We start from the raw sequence: 23,642 nt of genomic DNA on the forward strand, positions 1-23,642 counted from the left end.
CCTTCCAGGAGTCACCCACTCTGCTCAAACTTGAACTCACTGCCCAAACGGACAAAAAAACACATGCCCCATTAGCACAACAACACTCAAAGAAGTAACCCTGCTTTAACACCGCTGGTCGATTACATATTATATGCGCACTACATTCTTTGTAATTAACAACTTAATCATTCCATGATTTTAATATTTTCATAAGTGAATTATATCCCGTATTCAGGAAATCTCCTTACTTGGATCATCCTCGATCTTAGTCTTTGCAGTCATAGATGCTCCACAGGTATGTCTTAGACCAAAACCTAAATTTAACATATAACCATGAAATCGAATTGTCAATAGCAGACTCCCCCACTTGGCTCAAAGTCATAGATCAAAACATTCAATAATTTACAATACCCATATTTAATTATTGCCATAATATCATAATGAGATTTAACTAAAATACTTCCCAAGCTCATGCAACACAACCTATATGGTACCTGAAATCGTCTACTAAGCTCGCCTTTATTTCCCATGACGGACAGAAAAACTTTCTTGACTAATTCAAATTCAAATCTCAATACATCTACCCTACTAATAGAAAAGAAGATTTTATACACAACATTATAAAGATCACACTTCTGCAGATCATTTTGCATGTGATAACCTGCTTGTTTAGCCTCAAACTGGCATCTTTCTATACCCTTTTTCCTACCGCAACCACTATGAATCACTTAACCTATATGAGTTTTAAGTCATCAACCAGTCATGAAAAATTTAATTTATTCCACAATTACAGCACGTGAAAGATCCCTCAACACACTCATAACTCAAGACTATAAGTCAAATCAAGGTAGACATTAAGGCATTTTAAGCACACTCATTTCATCACCATCAAACCATCTGAACACATCCCGCAGTCACCTCATGCTTATTATATAGCCATTTAACCGCTAATCGAGCCAAATATTTCAACTCATAAGGGCACTATCGGACACATAAGTCCAATACACAAGTTTTCATAACTGAAACTATCGAGCCTAAGCTGCGGTCTACACCTGGCCTCAAGTCTTCAGACTAGCCCAACACCAAACACAGAAAACATATCTCGTACCTCATTCATAGAATCACATGTTATCGATGCACAGCGGATATCAAGTGTTTGCATATGCATATGAGTGAATGGAAGAAATTCACGGAGGTACACTTCAAGCTGAATCAATGTCGTATGATAAAGAATGAAAGATGGGAAGTTTTATCCTAAATGTCTTGTAGCCTCTCGAAGATAAGTATGGACGCCATCATACCAATTCGCAGGACTCTACTAGACACTTGCACATGACTTGAAGAACCTATGAACCTAGTGCTCTGATTCCAATTTGTCACGACCCAAAATCCGATTAGTCGTGATGATACCTAACCTCACCTGTTAGGTAAGACAAATAACAACAATTTGATTCAATTAATATTTAACTGACTCTGATACACTCCCCAAGGACTGGTAGTACAAATCATGAACTTCTAAGATTAGAGTTTACAAAGCTGGTATGAAATAAATACATTATCTATTTTAATTATATATGAGCAGATTAAAAATTCTAAAGCTAAACAAGAGGCAGCTGAGTCTGGATCTCAAGTACATCTTCAATGCTCGACCCCGCCATGCACAGCAACATCGGCATCCAAGATCTGCACGCAATGTGCAGAAGCATAGTATGAGTACAACCGACCACATGTACTCAATGAGTAACAAACCTAACCTCAGGTTGAAAATAGTGACGAGTTGGAACAGGGTAGGGCCCAACACCAGTAGCCAACAACAATTCATAATAATGTAGAGCATATAAATAAGGAAGCAACTAAAAGATAAAATGCCCAGCTTTTTCACAATTTTTCGAAAATAGTTCCGCTTTACAAGAATATCAGTAAAAACCCAAATCATTTACCGAAATCGTCGAAAAATATGAGATAGTTTGAAATCTGTTATTTTTGAAAAAAATGCTTTCCACAATAAATAAGATGTTTCATTTTCTTTCCAGATATCAAGTGTGAAATACCTATCTATGCCCATATATCAATGTGTGTAAAAAGTCATGAATAATGTGATACCGTACAGTATGAGGAAGAATGCATCTCTATGCATGTATGTTATGTGTGCATGCCAATGCCATGTATCTTAGAGATGAATTTATGTACCCACACTCTCAGAGTACTCAATCCCTCTGTCTCACACTTTTCACTCATCATGCTCAACCATTCAGTAATGTACATGATCAATCCGACCGGTGGAAGATCCATCCTGGAATATATATATCAACTGATCATCAGTCACTCAGTACCGAGGAAGGCCAATCTGGACCCATGGAGAAGATCCGTCTCCCAGGTATATAAATGCTTCAGACAAGATCCATGTCCAAGAAAGATCCATCCCTCAATATAATCAACCGTGCTTACTGGGGGTATGTGGAGACTCCGGAGGGACCCCTCAGCCCAAGCTCTGTCATAAATCAGTATAACCGCTGTGACATGCAACCTGATCCCATAATTATCATTTATAATCAGTCTCTCGGCCTCACTCAGTCATCAATCTCTCCTGTCTCACTCATGGGCTCACAATATCATGAAACTAGCCCGGCAACAATGATATGGTGTATCAATAAATAACAACTGAGACTGAGATATGATATGAATTCATGAATATGACTGAGTATGAAATATCAATGAAATTAGAGAGATGACAGCAAGAAACGACCACCATGGGTCCCAACAATATCGGCATAAATCCTAAGCATGATATCAAGCATGATTGACAACTCAATTACTGTATCATATGGTGAAAATACAGTTATCAACAAAATAGGACCACTATACAATGTCATGGAAACAACATAGTCGCAATTCACAGGGCGCACGCCCACACGCCCGTCACCTAGCATGTGAGTCACCTCAATACCAATCATACAATACGTAATTCGGGATTTCATACATTCAACATTAAGTAAGAATTACTTACCTCAAACCGCGTAATTCTTTTACTCCGCTATGCCTTTGCCTCGCGAATCGGCTTTTGAACGCCTCGAATCTAGCCATAATTAATTCGATTCAGTCAATACAATTTATAGGAATCAATTCCATATGAAAATACAAAAATTTTCACAAAATCTGAAATTTAACTCAAAAATTGTCCGTGGGGCCCACGTCTCGGAATCCGATAAAAGTTACGGAATATGATGGTGGAAGAATCTCACTTTTTCTCTTTTTGGTATTCTTGAAAAATCAACCCATTTTCTATGAATTTGATCCATAATAACATTAGTGTTATCACTAAATGATGTTATATAATCATCTTTGTGCCAAAATAACTTATCTTGAAGTGTATCCATGGTGGAAGAGCTCCTCCTTCTCTCTAGAATCCATTCTAAGTTGAAGAACTAACCCATTCTCTCTCTAAACCTATGTTTCCGCCCCTTTAAAATCAACCTTAAAGTTGTGTGGCCTCCCTGCGTAGCCTGCTGCGTAGTTGCACTGCTACCTGTTACTAAAAAGGTCATAACGTCCTATAGGAATCTCCAAATGACGAACAGTTTAAAGCACTAGAAACTAGACACATAGACATTTTATTTGATAGGCTGTGAATCATATAAAGTATTATATATGTGTAGATATGATTGTCCAAAGATTAGTCTTGTGCATGTTCATTTGAAACTTTAGTCTATCATATAATTTTTTAACTTGGCTAGTGCTTAGGCCTCTCCTTAGACCCCAAATCACTTATAATATGTCTCGCATACTTATTATCATATCCACTGATATCTATCATATTAGTAGTCCTCGTCTGCAGATAAAATAATATAATTAGCGCACATCAACTTTCTTAATAGCGCTTAATTACTTCAAAAATTTTCGGGGTGTTACACTTAGACATCTTAGGGTAACTAGATACAAGAAAATTATATAAAAATTAATACAAATAATACTATTATCAATAGAAATCCTATTTAAATTTTTCATCATATATTAGGGCAAAAATTAGCGATAAATTTAATTTTTAATTGCAAATTTTATTATTTTAATATACTTTTTTTCTTTTTTTTCCATTAAGATTATCATTATTTTCTTGTATTGTTCTCCTTGTATATATTTGGAGCCTGTGCTCATTATCAAAGCTGAATGCACCAACGCTCCCCCAAGAAAGCTCTTCAATATATGAGCACTTATTTTAAAATGACTTCTTATATATATATATATAAGGGCCATATACATAAATACTAAAACAATTAAAGTTTTCCTATGAATATCTTTTTAGAGAATGTAAATACACTTATTTAAAAAATATACTAAATATCTATAACTATTATAATAATAATTTAAATATGAATTTGATAAGTCTAAGAAGTCGATTGATAAGTTTTGCTGCTATAAGGAGGTAACAAATGCTCTACTCTTTGAGAATGAAGATTAATTTTGCATTTTATTCTATGTTATTTGAAAGTTAAATAATTCTTTAATTTCATATACAATTAATATTTTCTTCCATAATCATATACAATAAAATTATTATTATCCTATATTTAAGAAAAATGCAACTGTTACATTTGACATTAAGTTTTCATTACCTAACAGTGTTGGACAACTCTTGTCATGATTTTTCGCAAATGAACAAAAATATTTATCATTTTTGTCTTGGAAACCATTTTCATTTATTCACGCCAACTATTTTATTTTCTTTATAATTTGAAGCAAAAATACCCATTTAGCTACAAGATTTTTTCCGAACAATTTAATATGCCCAAAAGGTTATTATTACTATAGCAAATTTCAACTCGTGGCAAAAGCTAATAATTAGCTACTAATTTACTATAGCAATAAATTTGTGACTAGATTATTTCGTAATGACAAATAATTGTAGTTACTAAGCCAACTATTGCCAAAAAGAAAATTTCAGGACTTGAAACAAAAATATTAGATACAATATTTTATTTTAAATAATTTAGTATGGTTAACAAGTTATTTGTGCTACAGTAACTTTTCTGTTTGTGGCAAAAACTAACAATTAGCTGCAATATTTTGTCATAGTAATAACTCTGTGGCTATATTATCTACCTATTGCTACAGTTTTTTATAACTTGAAGCAAATGTATTTCTTTAGATACAATATTTTGTTTGAAATAATTTATTGTTGCTAAAAGGTTATTATTGCTACAATAACTTTTAACGCGTGACAAAAATTTATGATTAGCTACCCAACTTTATTGTAGCTATTTAGATAGTTATTGCTGCGATTGTTATCAATTATAGCAAAAATAAGGAATTAGCTTTATCAATTTAATTTTCGTGGCTAGCAAATTTTACGAATTTGTAAATAGCTAGAAAATTCTAATTTATGTGGCTATTGTTAGGTATTAGCTACGATTTTTAAATTCGTAGCTAACATTTCGTTGCTATAAATATACTGTATTGTAGTGTATTTTTAATGTTAAAACTTACAACTATGTTGTCGTTTATTTTAATTATAGAAAAAATAATCTTGGGAATTATATTTTTCTTTGGTCAAATTGCGACTCGTATTTACACTACTCCGCAGCCTCTTGAAGAAGTATCTTATGTCTTGAGAACCAAATAGTTCATAGTATTACGTATATTGTGTAAATGTGCAAATCAAAGTCTAGTTTTAACAAATCAAAGTGTCTTACTGCTTTTAAATTATATTGTATTTATATACGATTAAAAGAAATGTAGGCATACATTAATTTTGACAAGAAAATACTACTGGTTAGATGTCAAAGAAAAGGTCTCACTATTTATGGCATTCAATCTGTAGCCTTTTTTTTCAAAATTAATATGTTGTCTTTTATTTAAAAGTAGTCTTGGGATTTACAACTTGAAAGTACCTAAATTAATGTGGTTCTTTTGGACTCAAATTACACAAATAGGTGGTAAAGTAATTTTTATATATAGCGTCATAATACATGGCGCTATACAGTAACAGTAACAATACCGTTAATGTATAGCGCCAGGTATTGTGGCGCTATACTGTAAAATCTGACACGCCCAGGTATAGCGCCACAATACCTTGCACTATACATACATCATTAATGTATAGCGCCAGGTATAGTGGCGCTATACTTCTTTTTCTTGGCCCCACCAATAATTCCTGACTTCAATAATTCAAAAGCGTATAGTGCCAACTTTTTGGGCGCTATACCTATATAAAAAATAATTCCCGGCTAGCCATTTCCTATATAAAGAGTTTAGGATTGTATAGAAATTGATTCAAAAAATTTTTTAACTCTTGTTGAAACGTTTATTGTTCTTAAATTCTCTAGCATTTTTTCATTATGTCTGAAGAGCGTAGAATAAGAGTTTCATTATATTGGGGGGGTGGAAGGGGTGAGGTTGTGATGGAGAATAACTCCGTGGGCTACATTTTACCTGCTCAGTGTCATGTTAAATTGCCACTTAAAATAGAGTACGATAAATTGATATCGTTGTTATGCAAAAAACTGAGTGTGAGGAAACGTTCAGTGATACTTAAAATAACCGGAAGATATCCGTATTCTGTCACTTCGCAAGGGGTTGCTTTTTACTCGGAGTTTAACATCGACGATGATGAAACTTTGAGTGATTTTCTGAGGACTTCGGGCAAATGCCGGAAATTTCTTGTAATCACAATGTTGGAGATGTACGTGAAGGTCGAAGACGTTCCAAAAACGAGGTTGTGCGTAGCAGAGATAATCCCCAGTCATCGGGTGGTTATTCTGGATCAGTTTTTGCTGGACAGGTTCCGGATGAAAGAGTTTTCCTTGATTTAAACTTATCACCGCCGGCGAATGAGCAGCGAGAAAATAATTTATACCCTGCTTTCCATAATTCACAAGACGAGTGGTAAACTTCAATTTTCATTTGTGTTAATTTTGGATTAACGCTCATATATTTAATAGCCTCTCTACCCTTCGGGGTAGGGGTAAGGTCTGCGTACATATTACCCTCCCCAGACCCCACTTGTGGGATTATACTGGGTCGTTGTTGTTGTTGTTGTTGTTGCTCATATATTTAATAGGGGTACCGGCCGGATATGAATTTTACAAGTGGCCCATCCGGTAGTCATCACTTAATTGAAAACGCCCATCATGAAATTTCATCACATTACGACTTGTAAGTGAAGTGATATAGCCATATGAAAATCATTTATTAATTCAGTAGCTTATATATTTGTTGGTTGTGCAGTGAAAATGAGCAAGTTGAACCACCTGTACTTACTTAATTGACCGAAAACGACGTATTACATCGGGATTTGGAAGATGCACAGAGTGACGAACAGAACAATGATTACGATAACAATGCTGATGAATCCGGAGACGAGATTTTTTTGTGAGGATGGTAATGAGCAGGATGAGGAGGAAGGACCTGATTTGAAGAGAGACCCCTCTAGACGAAGAGTGTATGAGTCCGAAGTGCCGTTTCATTCAAGGGAGATTCCTTACATTGATAACTTGCCAACCGTGCCGGATGTGGAAGTTCTCACAAGGGATTTTGATGAAATCCGGACAACAATGTGGGATGATTCTAGACCAACGGTGCTTGCAAAGGGGATGCTTTTTCCTGATAAAACGCGTTTAAGCAGGGCTTGTAAAATGCACAACGTAAAAGAGTGTCGTGAGATGCAGGTATGGGAGTCAAGTCCGATGGTATACAAGGTTGTTTGCCGCAAGTGGTTTTGGCCAAGTAATTGGATGTTGCGTGCGACCAAGAAGAAGACAAGTATGTGGAAAGTGGGTAAATACATTCCCACCCACACATGCCAAATGGACACATTCAACGGGAATCACTTCAACTTGGATATTGACTTGTTTTCTCTTGTACTTATTCTGCACATCGAAGCGTCCATAAGGTATACAATCAAAGAGTGGATTACATCAGTCCACCAGGAATATGGCCATACCATTATGAAAAGAAAGGCATTTCTTGGGGGCAAACGGGAGTTTGAAATTGTCTACCGTAATTGGGATAAGTCATTTGCATCTCTGCCAAAGTACATGGCCGCACTGCAGCACTTTAACCTCGGGACTGTTGTTGAATGGAAGCTTGAGCAGAGTCCGGGAACACCAGAATACATATTCATTTACGTGTTATAGGTGTTTAAGCCAGAAATTGATGGTTTTTCGCATTGCCGAACAGTAATATCCATAGACGAAACTCATGTCTATGGAAAGTGCGATATCAAGCTATTGATATCTGTGGCAGTGGATGCTAATGGACATATATTTCCTCTAGCTTTTTTTGTTTGTGACAATGAAAGCACATAGACGTGGATGCTGTTTTTGAACCACCTGAAAGAGCATATTGTCAAACAGCATTCAGGTATTTGTCTAATATCTGATCGACACGGTGGTATATTAAGTTCTGTGGAGAACTTTCCTGCATGGGAAGAACCTTATGCATACCACCGTTACTGTGTGAGGCACTTTAAGGCCAATTTCCAGAAGGCACATCCCAAAAAGTATCTACATGATTTGATGTGGATGGCAGCAACAGACCACCAACAACATAAATTTCAGAGGCATATGGATTCTATCAGGCAAGAAGACGAGGTAGCCTATCGTTCGTTAATGCGACATGACCCTGAAAAGTGTACATTGCATACGGATGGTGGTAGACGATGGGGAATTCTTACTACAAACGTGTCAGAGTCCTTCAACGAGTTATTGAAGTCGGCAAGAGGATTGCCCGTCACATCCATGGTGCAGATGTCGTTCAAGCAGATGGCAGAGAGGTTTGTTGAACGGTTTGCAGCTATAACGAAATTGATGGAGAGTGGTGTTGAATTTATGCCAGTGCCTATGAAAAGATTTGAGAAATACAGACGGCGAGCACATTGGCATTCATTTTTGTAGTATGATAACGAAAGAGGTGTTTTGGAAGTTCGCACCGCTATCCATAATAATCGGGGTAATAATGTACATACTGCAAATGAATCTGTAAGGTTATGCTCCTGTGGGAAATGGTACATCTACCACATGCCTTGCTTATATGCCATCAAGTGCTTTCAACGTGTTGGTTATGCGGAGACCAACTATGTTGATCAACAATATAGTGTTTCCAAGTACCTAAACACATATAGTTGTCAGTTGCAGCCAGTGGGTGCTGAGGCATTATTGGCCTCCGGAACCATTTAAAATGGTGTGTAACAAGTCTTATTTGCGTAAAAGACAGGTGCAGAAGAGAACACGTATATGGAACCAAATGGATGTTAGTGACACCGTTTATGCTCGCAAATGTGGTATATGCTCGCAAACAGGACACGACCGTCGTAAATGTCCTTCAGCTAGTTTGGGTGTCAAAACTAATCAAGCTCGTGGTGGGTGTTCTTTTAGTGTACCTAACTACCCATGAGTTGATGTTGTAATAATTAGTTGTTATGTCTATGTTGCAAGATTTATGAAATAAAATTATGCTTGTTAACTATGATTTGTACTTTCCCATTTTACCTATTTAAATAATAATTTAATAAAATTATCTGTATATTTATTATGTGTGTGTTGTCTTGTCGAACTGAAAAAGCTGACCAGCTGACATAAAGTTGTCTTGTCAACATCATGATATTTAACACGCAAAGTATAGCGCCATTAGATAGTACGTTATGTGTGTGTTGTCTTGTCGAACTGAAAAAGCTGACCAGCTGACATAAAGTTGTCTTGTCAACATCATGATATTTAACACGCAAAGTATAGCGCCATTAGATAGTGTGTTATGTGTATGTTGTCTTGCCTATAAATAACGGGCTCATTGTAGTTATGTTGTGTGCTCAAAATTTACTAAAAGCAAATATTTTATTAAAAGTAAGATTTTTTTTACTAAAATCAAATATTACACAAATGGCTCAACCTCTTCGGCCACCAAAGTGCAACTGTGGAAAAGCATGCTTGATACAAAATTGTTGGGACGGTGGTGAAGTTGGACGCCACTACTGGAACTATATGAACTAGTTTTACAAGGTTCCCGGCGAACCTATTTGTGATTTTCAGGAATGGGTTGATGAACCATGTTATCAGGAATGTTACAGAGAACAACTACAGTTTCTTCATAATATGTGATTAAGACAACAGGAACATGAAAAAGAAAGCAATAGAATTATTGCAGACTTGGGGGCGAACCTGAAGAAAGTGGCAGAAGAAAAATGGAAAACACAATGGAATTGTGAAGCACAAAAGGATCGAAAAAAAATATAAATTGGAACTTGCGGAGGTGAAGGCGAAACTGAAAGAGGTAGAAGAAGAAAAAAAACAATTGGAAGAATGATTTAAGTGGTTGGAGCGGAGAATAAATAGCAACTGGGACTAAACATTGGCATGTATGTGTTTAGTGTATTTTTTATATTTCATGTATCTTTATTATGTTGGCCTGCTATGTTTGTGTTTGTGCTGTAGTAATGTTTTCCTTATTTGTTGTACTAAATTTTATTTTAATTGAAGTATAAATTAAGTTTAAGTGCTTGTGTTGTACTACATTTTATTTTAATTGAAGTGAAAGTTAAGTTCAAGTGCTTGTGTTGTACTAAATTTTATTTTATGAAACTATCAAACGAATGGAGAACTAAAAAAAGTAATGCACATATTCGATTAAATATTGTTGTTAATATATACAAAAATATTATTTACACCATGTAAAGGTGTCCCGCATCCGGTGTGTCTCAAAGCAGCCGCTGGCCTGAGGCGCATCCCCTCCCGCCCGGGTACGCTATCAGGATCATCATCATCAAGTCATCTCCTTATAGCCGGATGCGGCACAGGATGACATGTATCGGTGGTGCTGTCATCTCTAGTAGAAGGCTACATAATAATATGAAACTTAGTATAGAAAACTACATAACAATTCACAACAATTTATATTATCTTACCATCAACGTCTCTAGATCCTGAATGTAGTCATTTGTCGCTGCATCGCATGAAGCCTTAAAAAGGAAATTAATAAAGTTAAAGAAAATAAATACGTTATAGTTAAAACAAATTCAAATTCAATACTAATAAACTCATACCTGCGCATGTGATGTGGAGCCATAACTCAGTCGGTGCCCACTATAAAAATCTCGTGTCGGTTGATCCTCAACTGTGGTAGACGGGCCTGGGAAGTATCTACCCCAATCCACTCCTTAAATATCCGAGCCTGTGATCAATAATTGACCAGATGAGGTCACCTACGATGTCACTGGAGTGCGATAAATTCCAAGGCTATAAGACGGCATGTCTGTCTCATGTATGCCACTTGCCATATCAACAACAACATCATCAGCAGGAGCCTCAACGCCCCCTTGCTGGGGACCACCTCCTCTCCGCCCACGACCCTATCGTCCGACACCACCAGCTTGTCGTCCACCACCAGCTCGTGGGATACCACGACCTCGATGGTACTGCGTTGTGTCCATATAATCAGCCTTGTGTGACAAACGCTGATCCGATCGGGCTTGCTGTAGTGTCTGGGCAGCCACATCCATTAATCGACGACTATACTCCTGCATGGCCACATGATCATGGACATAACTCTGCATCTGCTGCCCCATATGATAGACGGTATGCAATCCAATCGCCTGCATAAAGTAACAAATATAAACTACATATTTGGCACTAAATTACAGCTATATAACTAATAATAACATAAAACATACCAGGGCCTCGTGTCTCCCGGCATATGGGACGTACCGACCGTGTGCCTGATGAACTAGGTTCCCGATAAAAAGTCGGGAAATAGTGCGGTACCATGCCATATAACATTGAATAGGAAAGTGCTGCGGAGGTGGGGTCAAGTCCCCTCGCCTGTCCCAAGTACCCAACTGCTCGTTAAGCCATGCCATAAATGTGTCGTTCGCTCTGGACCGATCATCCCTCTCATAATGTAAATCATGCCATGCAAGCGGAGTCGGTATAGGTTGCGGCAGGCCAAACTGATGAAATACCCGCTCAGAGGCATGGTGCTCGACAATATTGAGGCATATGAGCGGGACAGAAGCCCTCCAAATATGTCGGCCGAACGTGCAATACGCTGGCAGGGTACCTATCACCTCATCACTGTACGGCGTCCAGATGAACTATCAAATAAGAACACAAACCGTTAGTATGCACAACACTAAGTTAATCTATAACAAGTAAGTTTAGTTAGATATTCACCTGTGCGTCCTCCAGCAGATCCAACACATCCCTGCAGAGGGGGAGATTATGATGGGCATCATACTCTCGTGCAAGAGTACGACGCATAACCCACCTACAGGCTAGAGGGAGTTGCGGAATTTCTACATTAGCCGGTAGCTGTGGTAGAGGTGGCTGAAAATGCAGAAATCGCTCCCAGACCCAAACCTAACATACAAAGTTGACGTAAAGTATAAGATTAACTATAACTAGGTAGAATTGTAACTAATGAACATATTATTTGAATATGTTGTCACCTGTAGAAGCGGCAGAAAGCCACCAACGTCTCTCTGTGTGCCGATGCAAGCCCGACACATATGCCTGTACAGATATGAGATGACAGCACTGCCCCAGCTGTACAAAGCTTTATCCTTGAACTGGGCAATATGATGCAGAAAATGGAGACTCACTAGGTTCCCCGAAGTGTTCGGGAACAAGACCCCCCCAAATAGAAGGAACAACAGCAGCCTCGTATATTGTTGTACATCCACCTCCGCTGACTCATCGGTGATAGTATGGTGGATCTGCACCAGGTGGTCTCTAATGGGGACCAACTGTATACGACTGGACCCAGACGTTACCGCCTCATCCTCCGGCATGAAACCCGTGAGCACGTGCAGCATATCCCAATATGCCTGCCGTGAATAATATCTCATGGTCGCAGGCAGTAAAACTGGCAAGCCATCAGCGGACAGGCCATATAAAATCTCAGCGTCCTAGAGTGTGATGGTTGCCTCGCCGATGGGCAAATGGAAAGTGTGCGTCTCCGGTCACCACCGCTCAATCAAGGCCGTGATCAAAGCATAGTCGAGCTGTATCCGGCCAATCCTAATAATCCTATATAATCCTATCTCCTCCAGGTAATGGACCACGCGGGGATGTAGAACGCGGGGAGGACTCAAAAACTCCCACAATAGATCCACTCTCCTAGCCCGGAAAGTCTGCGTAAGCAACTCTCTGTCCTATACATACTCGGATCTATGTTGGGGCTGTAGGGCTAATAGATCCAACGTCCGAGGGCCGGGATGTATAGTCGCGTCCATGTCGTCAACTGTAAATTCATATTTTTTAATAACTTAATTGTACAAATTATATATATATATGGGTTCAGGGCTCGATATTTTGAGGACCAGTGACACCAAACTATCATTAATAATTATGTGTTTTTATTATAATTTAAATTCATATTTTTTAATAATTTAATTGTACAAATTACTAATTATGTGTGTTGATACAATTATTAACTTAATTGTACAAAGTTTGCATTTTCAACAAGGTTCAGGGCTCGATATTTTGAGGACCAGTGACACCAAACTATCATTAATAATTATGTGTTTTTATTATAATTTAAATTCATATTTTTTAATAACTTAATTGTACAAATTATATATATATATATATATATATATATATATATATATATATATATATATATATATATATATATATATATAATTATGTGTTTTTATTATAATTTAAATTCATATGTTTTAATAACTTAATTGTACAAATTATATATATATATATATATATATATATATATATAGATTTTTATACAATTATTAAATTAATTTTACCAAGTTTGCATTTTCAACAAACAGTATAAGATACTTAAAGAAAAAGAATTCTAAGCTAAAATACTACACATTACTACACTACAAGGCTCTAAATTTTACTACGCTATAAGGGTCTACGTTTTACTTCGCTAAAAAGGTCTAGATTTTACTACGCTAAAAAATAATCTAAACTAACCATAAACAACAAATAAATTTAATTGCAAATAAAATACAAAACGGCATGAAAACACATATATATAAATCAGGATATTAACAGACAAATTTATTTTACTAATTTATATTTTTTTAGAAAACACTAATATTAAATCCGGATAAATCTAACATGCTAGTTTCGAAAAAAAAAACACAAACCGAAATAGAACACATACAAATCAAATAATATGCATTATTATAAATGTTTCAACTTAAAATAAATTGAAATACCTCGATTTAGAATTTTCGAAAAGCAAAAAGATTAAAATTTTGACTCCGGAAGTGTGAATCAACAATAACACGAAGCTCTACTCGAATGTGGGACATACGTTCTTCGAGTTTTATGTGTTGGGGGGGACCCAAAATTTTGTTTTTAAAAAGTTGGCAGAAACGGATCTGGGGTGGGGGACCAAGAAGAGAGGGGAATTAAAATAATGGAGGATGAATCGACATGGAAGACAAAGGGGATATAAAATATGTATGTATAGCACCACTATACCTGGCGCTATACATTAATGATGTATGTATAGCGCCAGGTATTGTGGCGCTATACCTAGGCGTGTCGGATTTTACAGTATAGCGCCTAATACCTGGCGCAATATATAAAAATATAATTTTTTTTACCATCTATTTGTGTAGTTTGAGCTCAAAAGAACCACATTTTGATTCCGGATCCATATTTTTATATGGAGTATGTGTTAATACTATATATGCAAGATAAGTGTCAATGAACAAGAAAAGAAAATATAATTGCTCTTGAAACAACTGATCACGAGCAGCTGATTTTCCTCATGGATTTCTACTCTTTCGCTCTTGCCAAACCAGAAAAATGTTGGTGGACGCCGACAAGCCTCCAAAGTTTTACAAGCTTTTAGCTAGAGAAGGTTTTGAATAAAATTGTAAGGTCTTTTTATTCTTCGTCATTCTTTAATTACTTTTTCTTTTTGGTTATTGAACTTTAAAATTTTGCTAATTTGATTTCTTAGGAACTGTTGTATTCTTTCATAAGAGAAAACAAGAAAATGTTGGCAAAGACATGTTTATTGGGTGTAGGTGAAAATTCTTGGGAAGCAAAGATAGTGAAGAAGAAGTTCAAATACTTCATATCTGAAGGAGAGTGGCCACGGTTTGTAGTGCATCAAAAACTCGAGTTCCGGGACGTTTTGCTCTTTTTACTCATTGATAAATCTAAGTTTCATGTCCTACCTGTTGGGCACATGGCCATGTTGTCCAGCCAAAGGCCCAATGGCCTAATCCTATTCTCGTTTGGTTTCCATTCCTATTTGGAATTGGATTCGGTTTATTCCTATTTTGAGTGGGTTTTGGCTTTAAGAGAAAACACCACTCATGATCTATAAATAGGACAACCTTGGAGAATTATTCTATGCTCATTGATACAAGTCATTGAAAGACTTAAGCACATAAGAGTGGTTTTTGAGAGAGCTTTCGTCAAGAGAGAAGAAAAATATTTGTTTTGTTGTAGATTGTTATTCCGACCAGCCAACTTCAAATCACCATTCCGATTTGTTAACCGTTGGATCGGGCCGAAATTTTGACTGATTGTTCTTAACATTTGGTCTTGGATTTGAACGGTAGAGATCGGATTTGGAGGCCCGTAGTATCTTATTTCGAGCCTTGAACAACAGCTTCATTTTTGTGGATTATACTCTTTCTTCAATTGATTAGTTGTTGCTCTTGTTGCTATTGTTGCTCCGTGTTTGGCACTTGTTGTGTAGCCAATTTGGAGAACTTTTGTAACCCTCTTATTATTATAGTGGAGCTTTTTGGATCTTTGTGATCCCGTGGTTTTTACTTTCGATTTGAAGGGTTTTTCATGTTAAAATTTGGTGTTCTTTATCTTCTTTATTTTCGGGTTTGCCTCTTCCTCGACATAACAGTGGTATCAGAGCCTTGGTTAATTATCCGGATTGTTACGGAATGGAGCCGAATATGAGCAAGATGGTATGTTTAAATGGGAGAAATTATAATGTTTGGAGAAGCAAGATGAAAGACTTGTTGTTCGTGAAGAAGATGCATCTACCCGTTTTTTCAGCTCATAAACCCGAGAGTATATCCGATGAAGATTGGGATTTCGAGCACCAACAAGTATGTGGATATATACGACAATGGGTTGAAGATAATGTTCGCAACCATATTGTGAACGAGATACATGCGAGATCATTATGGTAAAAGCTTGAGACTCTTTATGCTTCAAAAACCGGGAACAACAAATTATTTCTGCTAAAGCAATTGATGACCTTTAAATACAAGGAAGGCAGACCTATCCTTGATCACATAAATGATTTTCAGGGCGTCCTTAATCAGCTATCTAGAATGGGAGTTAATTTTGATGATGAGATACAAGAACTTTGGTTTCTTAATACTCTGCCAGACTCTTGGGAAACTCTTCGTGTTTTTTTTGACAAATTCAACTCCTGGAGGTAAGGTGACCATGGAATATGCCAAGAGTGGTGTGTTGAACAAGGAAGTAAGGAGAAAATCTCAGGGTTCGTCCTCACAAGTAGATATCTTGGTTACAGAAAACCGGGGGAAAGATAGAACAAGAGGCTCAAGGAATAGATGTAAAAGTAGAAGCAAGTCAAGGTCCAAATACTATAATATTACATGCAACCATTGTGGCAAGAAAGGACACATCAAAAGGTTTTGCCGCAAGTTAAATCAAGACACTAGAGAAGGAAAGAAAGCTGAAAATAACGAGAACAATGTTGCTGCTATTGTTCAAGATGACCTTCTTTTTGCTTATGATGAAAACGTCATCAATTTGGTATCCCATGAGACGAGATGGATAGTAGATTCTGGAGCTACCTCACATGTCACACCAAGAAAAGATTTTTCTCATCTTATACTCATGTTGATTCTGGAGTGTTAAAGATAGGCAATGCCAGTGACGTTAAGGTGTTTGGTGTTGGCACAGTTTATTTGAAAACTAATAATGGTTCAACGTTAGTTCTTCAAGATGTCAAGCATGCTCCATACTTCCTTTTCAATTTGATCTCAGCAGGAAGATTAGACGATGAAGGTTACCATAGTGCCCCCTTTAATGGCCAATGGAAGCTCACCAAGGGCTCGTTAGTAGTAGCTCGAGGAGTAAAGTCTGGTCAATTATATGTGACACAAGTCTCTATTCTTAATGACTCCATAAATCTGGTGGAAAGTGATACTTTATCAGAATTGTGGCACCGAAGACTGAGTCATACAAGCGAGAGAAGGATTACGTGTTTGGATAAGAAAAGTTTGCTTTCTGGAGTGAAACAAGCAAAGCTGAAAAGGTGTATCCATTGTTTAGCTGGCAAACAGAAAAGGGTTTCATTTCATAGCCATCCTCCATCAAGAAAGCCCGATTTATTGGTGCTAGTACACTCTGATTTATGTGGTCTCTTTATAGTAAAGTCAAAAGGTGGTGCACTTTACTTTGTGACCTTCATTGATGATCATTCTCGTAAGCTTTGGGTGTATCCTTTGAAATCTAAAGATCAAACACTTAGCGTGTTTAAGGAATTTCAGGCCTTAGCTGAGAGACAGATGGGGAAGAAATTAAAATGTATTTGTACTGACAATGGTGGTGAATATTGTGGTCCCTTTGATAACTATTGCAAGGAAAAAGGAATTCGTCATCAGAAAACTCCGCCCAAGACACCTCAATTGAATGGTTTGGCAGAGAGGATGAATAGAACTCTAGTTGAGAAAGTTAGATGCTTACTTTCAGAGGCTAAACTTCCAAATACATTTTGGGCGGAAGCTCTTAACACTATTGCCTATTTTATCAATTTGTCTCCTGCAGTTGCTTTGGATGGTGATGTCCCAGACAGAGTTTGGTTTGCCAAAGATGTTTCTTATAATCACCTGAGATTTTTGGGTGTAAAGCTTGTGTGCATGTTCCTAAAGATGAGAGATCGAAACTGGATGTCAAAACTAAGCAGTGCATCTTTATTAGTTATGGTCAAAATGAGTTTGGGTATCGTTTTTATGATCCAGTTGACAATAAAATTATTAGAAGTCGTGATGCAATATTCTTTGAAGACAAAACTATTGAAGATATTGACAAAGCCGAGAAGATAGATTCTCAGAGTAATGAGAGCTTAGTTGATATTGATCTAGTTTCAATTGCTAAGGCACCTATTGCACATGAAGGAACCCAAGACAATGATGGAGATAGTGATCAAGATCAAAATGATCATCATGGTGTAGATGTTATGGATGCTCCAGTTGATGAAGTTGTGGTTGATCAGCAACCAATTCCTGCATAGGTAACTACTTCGAATGATCCTGAAACCTCTCTTAGAAGATCTACAAGGGAGAAGCAAAAATCCATGCGCAATCCTCCTGAAGAGTATGTACTTTTGGCTGACATGGGAGAACCTGAGAATTATGATGAAGCCATGCAAGATACTCATAAAGATCAGTGGATCGAAGCGATGGAAGATGAGATGAAGTCACTCCATGAGAATGGCACACATGAGTTAGTGAAATTGCCGAAAGGTAAGAGAGCTTTATCTAACAAATGGATATTCAGAATAAAGCAAGATAACCATACCTCTACATCTAGATACAAGGCGAGGTTAGTTGCTAAAGGTTTTGGCCAGAAGAAGGGAGTTGACTTTGATGAAATTTTCTCCCATGCTGTGAAGATGTCTTCTATTCGTGTGGTTCTAGGCTTAGCTGCATGTCTAGATTTAGAGGTTGAGCAGGTGGATGTCAAGACTGCTTTTCTCCATGGTGATTTAGATGAGGATATTTATATGGAGCAACCTGAGGGCTTTGTAACTAAGGGAAAAGAAAATTATGTCTGCAAATTGAAAAAGAGCCTGTATGGATTGAAACAAGCTCCAAGGCAATGGTATTTGAAGTTTGAATCTGTCATAGAAGAACAAGGGTACAAGAAAACTTCTTCAGACCACTGTGTATTCTTCCAGAAGTTCTCTGATGATGATTTTATTATTTTATTGCTTTATGTGGACGACATGCTTATTGTTGGCAAGAATAAATCCAAAATTGCAGTCCTTAAGAAGCAGTTGAGTAAATCGTTTGCGATGAAGGACTTGGGGCCAGCAAAGAAAATCTTGGGCATTCAAATTCACCGACACAGAGATAGAAATGAGTTATTTCTGTCCCAAAAGCAATACATTGAGAAGGTACTCAAGAGGTTCAATATGACAGATGCAAAAGTGGTTAGTACTCCTCTTGCTAAACACTTCAAATTGAGTATTAGTCAGAGTCCATCTACTAATGAAGAGAAAAAGGAGATGTCTCGTATTCCTTACTCTTCTGCCGTTGGTAGTTTGATGTATGCTATGGTTTGCACTAGACCAGATATTACACATGTCGTTGGTACTGTTAGTAGATTCTTTTCTAATCCTGGAAAAGAACATTGGGATGCAGTAAAATGGATACTAAGGTATTTGAAAGGTACTGCAGATTTAAAGTTGTGCTTTGGCAATGGCACGCCTGAACTTGTTTGTTACACAAACTCTGATTTAGGAGGCAATCTTGATAATTTTAGATCCACTTCCGGTTATTTGATCACTTTTGCAGGGGGAGGTGTTTCTTGGAAATCTAGACTACAGAAGTGCATAGCTCTATCCACCACAGAAGCCGAATATATTGCTGTCACAGAAGGTGCCAAAGAACTATTATGCATGAAGGAGTTTATTAATGATCTTGGCTTTGAGCAGCCAAGGTACATCTTATTTTGTGATAATCATAGTGCTATCTATTTCACCAAGCACTCCACTTTTTATTCTAAGACCAAACATATAAATAAAAAGTATCATTGGATAAGAATGGTCGTGGAAGAGAAATTATTTGAGGTTGAGAAGATACACACTGATAAAATCTGTCAAAGATATATCCACATAAACAAATCATTTTTTCTTAAATTTTTTGTTGATTCAAGAATTGAACAAGAGCTCTAGAGATTTCAGTTTACCTTTGTAAAATTTAATGAATTACATGGATGTAGACATCTTCGATGAAATTGTTATAGGTAAAAGGTCACTGTTTAATATAAAGAATAATATAAATATAAAACTTGAAATAGTTTCCACTAGCTTTTACTTGAATTCATGAAGTAGCTAAGACCTGTCAAATTAAAGCTTGGAAATATAATGTATTAGTTCTTTTCAGTACATGAAAATAGTTTTTGACATAAAGATTGAAATAGGGCACATATCAGATAACACTAAAAAAATTCTTTCATAATACATCTTAATCTTGGTTATTTAGTTACTAAAAGCCACGCCTAATTTAGTAATCAAAGACTGGGAAGAATTATATTGTTGAATTGATGAGAGAATTGTTTTATGTTGTGCTAATGACATTCCTTCTGCACCTACAAAAAAATTTCAATAATGCAGGTTATTTTCTTTCTTGTGAGCGTTTGTTTGATATTGTCACTACTAAAAATCAGGTAATTTCTGACAGAAATTTCCGACCAAAATCGGTCGAAAATTAATAATTTCTAACCAAATTCCGACTGTTTTTAATTGGACGGAAAAATAATGGTCGCAAACGTAAAACTGACAGGAATTGGTCGCAAATTTCCGACCGCAATCGGTTGATAAAATCCAATGCGCTGACTAGCAGTCAAACTTTATTTTTCGACCGAAATCGATCGGAAATTATTAATTTTTTTTAATTTTCAAATTTCCAACCAAAATCGATCGGAAAATATTGTTATTTATTTATTTTTAATTTTAGTTTTCTTACTGAATTCGGTTGAAACTTTTAAAAAATAATAATATTATTTAATTAAATAATTATTTGTAAATTGTTAATTTATTTAAAAAATAAATACAAATTTATAATTTCCGACCGAATTCGATAGGAAATTTCAATAATCTGGGGAATTTATTTGAAATATCTGGCAGAATTCAGTAAGAAATTATGAATTTCTGTGACGACCCGGCCAATGGTCTCATGAGTTACCACTCCGTTTTCCCCTATTTTAGTTTCTTTACGCTTCATTATCCGTGTTTTATGTGATCGGGTTGATTAGTTCGAGTTCATAGAGGATTTGGTAAGAAATGAGACACTTAGTCTCTTTTAAGAAGGCTTAAGTTGGAAAAGTCAACCGGATGTTGACTTATGTGGTAGAAGGCTCGGAAGTGAATTTCGATGGTTTGGTTAGCTTCGGGAGGTGATTTGTGACTTAGGAGCGCGATCGGAATGAGTTTTGGAGTTGTAGAGAAGATTTAGACATAAATTGGCGAAGTTGATATTTTGGCGGTTCCGGTTGATAGGCGAGATTTTGATATAGGGGTCGGAATGGAATTCCGAAAGTGACAGTAGCTTCGTTGTGTCATTTGTGATGTGTGTGCAAAAGTTTAGGTCATTCGGACGAGATTTGATAGACTTTTTGTTCGAAAGTATAATTTAAGAGTTCTTGGAGTTCTTAGGCTTGAATCCTATGTTAAATTAGTGATTGATGTTGTTATGAGCGTTCCGAAGTTTTGAACTAGTTTGAACGATGTCATGGGATGTGTTGGTACAATTGGTTTGAAGTTCCAGGAGTTCCGAGTAGGTTTCGGGATGTTTTAGGCCGAAAATAATAGCTATTGTAGGTCCAGAAGGGTTGCAAGCCTCAGAACTCACCCGCGCGGTCTGCACAAAAAGAAGTGCGGCCACGGTAGGTGTTGTGCGGACCGCACAAAATGGTGTGCGGCCGCGGTGAAGAACATTCCGCTGGTCCTACTTCGGAAGATCATAACTTTTGATCTACAAGGAATTTTGAGATGATTTAAAAACAAAAGTTGTATACCTTCGTGTCTAGTTTCCCGAAAGGTAAAGATTGCAATTTGGACATCTGTAGCGAAAGTTATGGCCAAAATACTAAAGCCTATCTATGCAGAGGAAAGCTTGTGTGGCTGCGGTCGTTTTTGTGCAGACCGCACTAGTTTTGTGTAGACCGCGGTCGATTTTGTGCGGCCCGCGGAGGTGGAAATCTGTGGGGTACTCTATAAATATGAGGTTTTGGGTTTTATTTGATATTTTGACCTAGAGAGCTCGGATTTTGGCAATATTTTGAAGGTTTTTCAAGAAATTCATCGGGGTAAGTGATTCTAACTCAGATTTGGCTAGAGTACAAGAATCTATCATTGAATTCATCATTTATTTTGTGATTTGGGATGGAACTTGGGAAAAGAATTATGATATCTTTCAAAAATATAAAATGATGATTTAAAGGACCAAATGGTATCGGAATTGGATAATTTTCGTATGGATATACTCGTGAGTGTATAAGGATTCTAGTTTGTGAATTTTGTCAAATTTCGAAATGCGGGCCAGGGGGTCGGGTTTGACCAATTTATGGAATTTTGTGATAATTCGATGTTTTCGCTTGGGCTTTGTTCCCTTAGCATATTGTGATATATTCGTTCTAATTTTGGATAGATTCGATGCGCGTGGAGGCCAATTAGAGGGGCAAAGGCGTCGCGAGCTAGAGAATTAGCCGGTTCGAGATGAGTAATGGTTGTAAATGATGTCCTGAGGGTTTGAAACCCCAGATTGCACATCGTAGTGCTGTATTGAGGTAAGACACGCGCTGAGTGATGAGCATGGGGTCTTTTACTACTGGGGTTTGTGACTTGGTCCGTCCCGATTGATAATTTTACCACGTATTTGATTGAAACTTATTTCTTATCGTCATGATTTGGGGTGATTGCCATATTTGTGCTTTGTGCCAACTATTTGACCCTCCGGGGATTTTTATCACTAATTTCTCACTATTTGACTTATTACTTGAACTCAGTCCTGTTGATATTTACTGTTTTACAAACTCAGACACTTTTATTCGTATTTGAACTTAAATGATATTTCTATATGATGTTTTGGGCTGAGAACTACTGTTTTACTAATGCCCGAGGGGCTTGTGATGATTTTCGGACTGAGTGAGGCCGAGGTCCATATGTGAGGATATGCTGAGTGATATAAGGCCGAGGGCCTGAGATACTTTTTATTACCACGAGATGGCTTGATATTGCACTTGGGCCGTAAGGGGCCCCTCCGGAATATGCACCCCCACAGTGAGCGTGGGTACCCATAATGATTTGAGAGTGAGCTCGAGGGGCTGATACTGTACTAAGAGTGAGCCCAAGGGATTGATATTGTACCGAGAGTGAGCCCGAGGGGTTGATACTATACTGAGAATGAGCCCGAAGGGCTGATATTGTACCGAGAGTGAGCCCGAGGGGCTAATACTGTTCTGAGGGATTGTTACTGTGCCCGAGGGGCAGATTTCTACTTGTTAAACACCAGGTAAATTACTTGTTTTACTTGGTTTAAAGGAACTTCATTTGATTTCTTCATGGATTTACTGCCTTAAGTGATTTTACTGCTTGATATAAAATTTCTTTGTGCCTTTACGTGTTTTCTTGCTTTCAGCCATTATTTATGATTATTACTCGATGAGTCGGAGTACTCACATTACTCCCTCCACCGTGTGTGTAGATTCAGGCGTCGCAGAGTCCGTTCTTGAGTGTTGATCCTCCTAGTCCAGGCAGTGTTTTCGGAGACTACGAGGTAGCTGTTGGTGTCTGCAACCCCCGTGCCTTCCTTATCTTACTATTTACATGTTCTTGAACTTCTGTAATGGATTTCGTATCTAGTAGACTGGTATCCAAAACTATTAGTTGCTCATGACTTGTGACACCCCGGTTTGGGCTGTGTCTAGATGGTTTCTACTGTTGTTGTCATTAATTCC

This window comes from Nicotiana tabacum, chromosome 3 (assembly GCF_000715075.1).
Source record: "Nicotiana tabacum cultivar K326 chromosome 3, ASM71507v2, whole genome shotgun sequence".
Lineage (NCBI taxonomy): Eukaryota > Viridiplantae > Streptophyta > Magnoliopsida > Solanales > Solanaceae > Nicotiana > Nicotiana tabacum.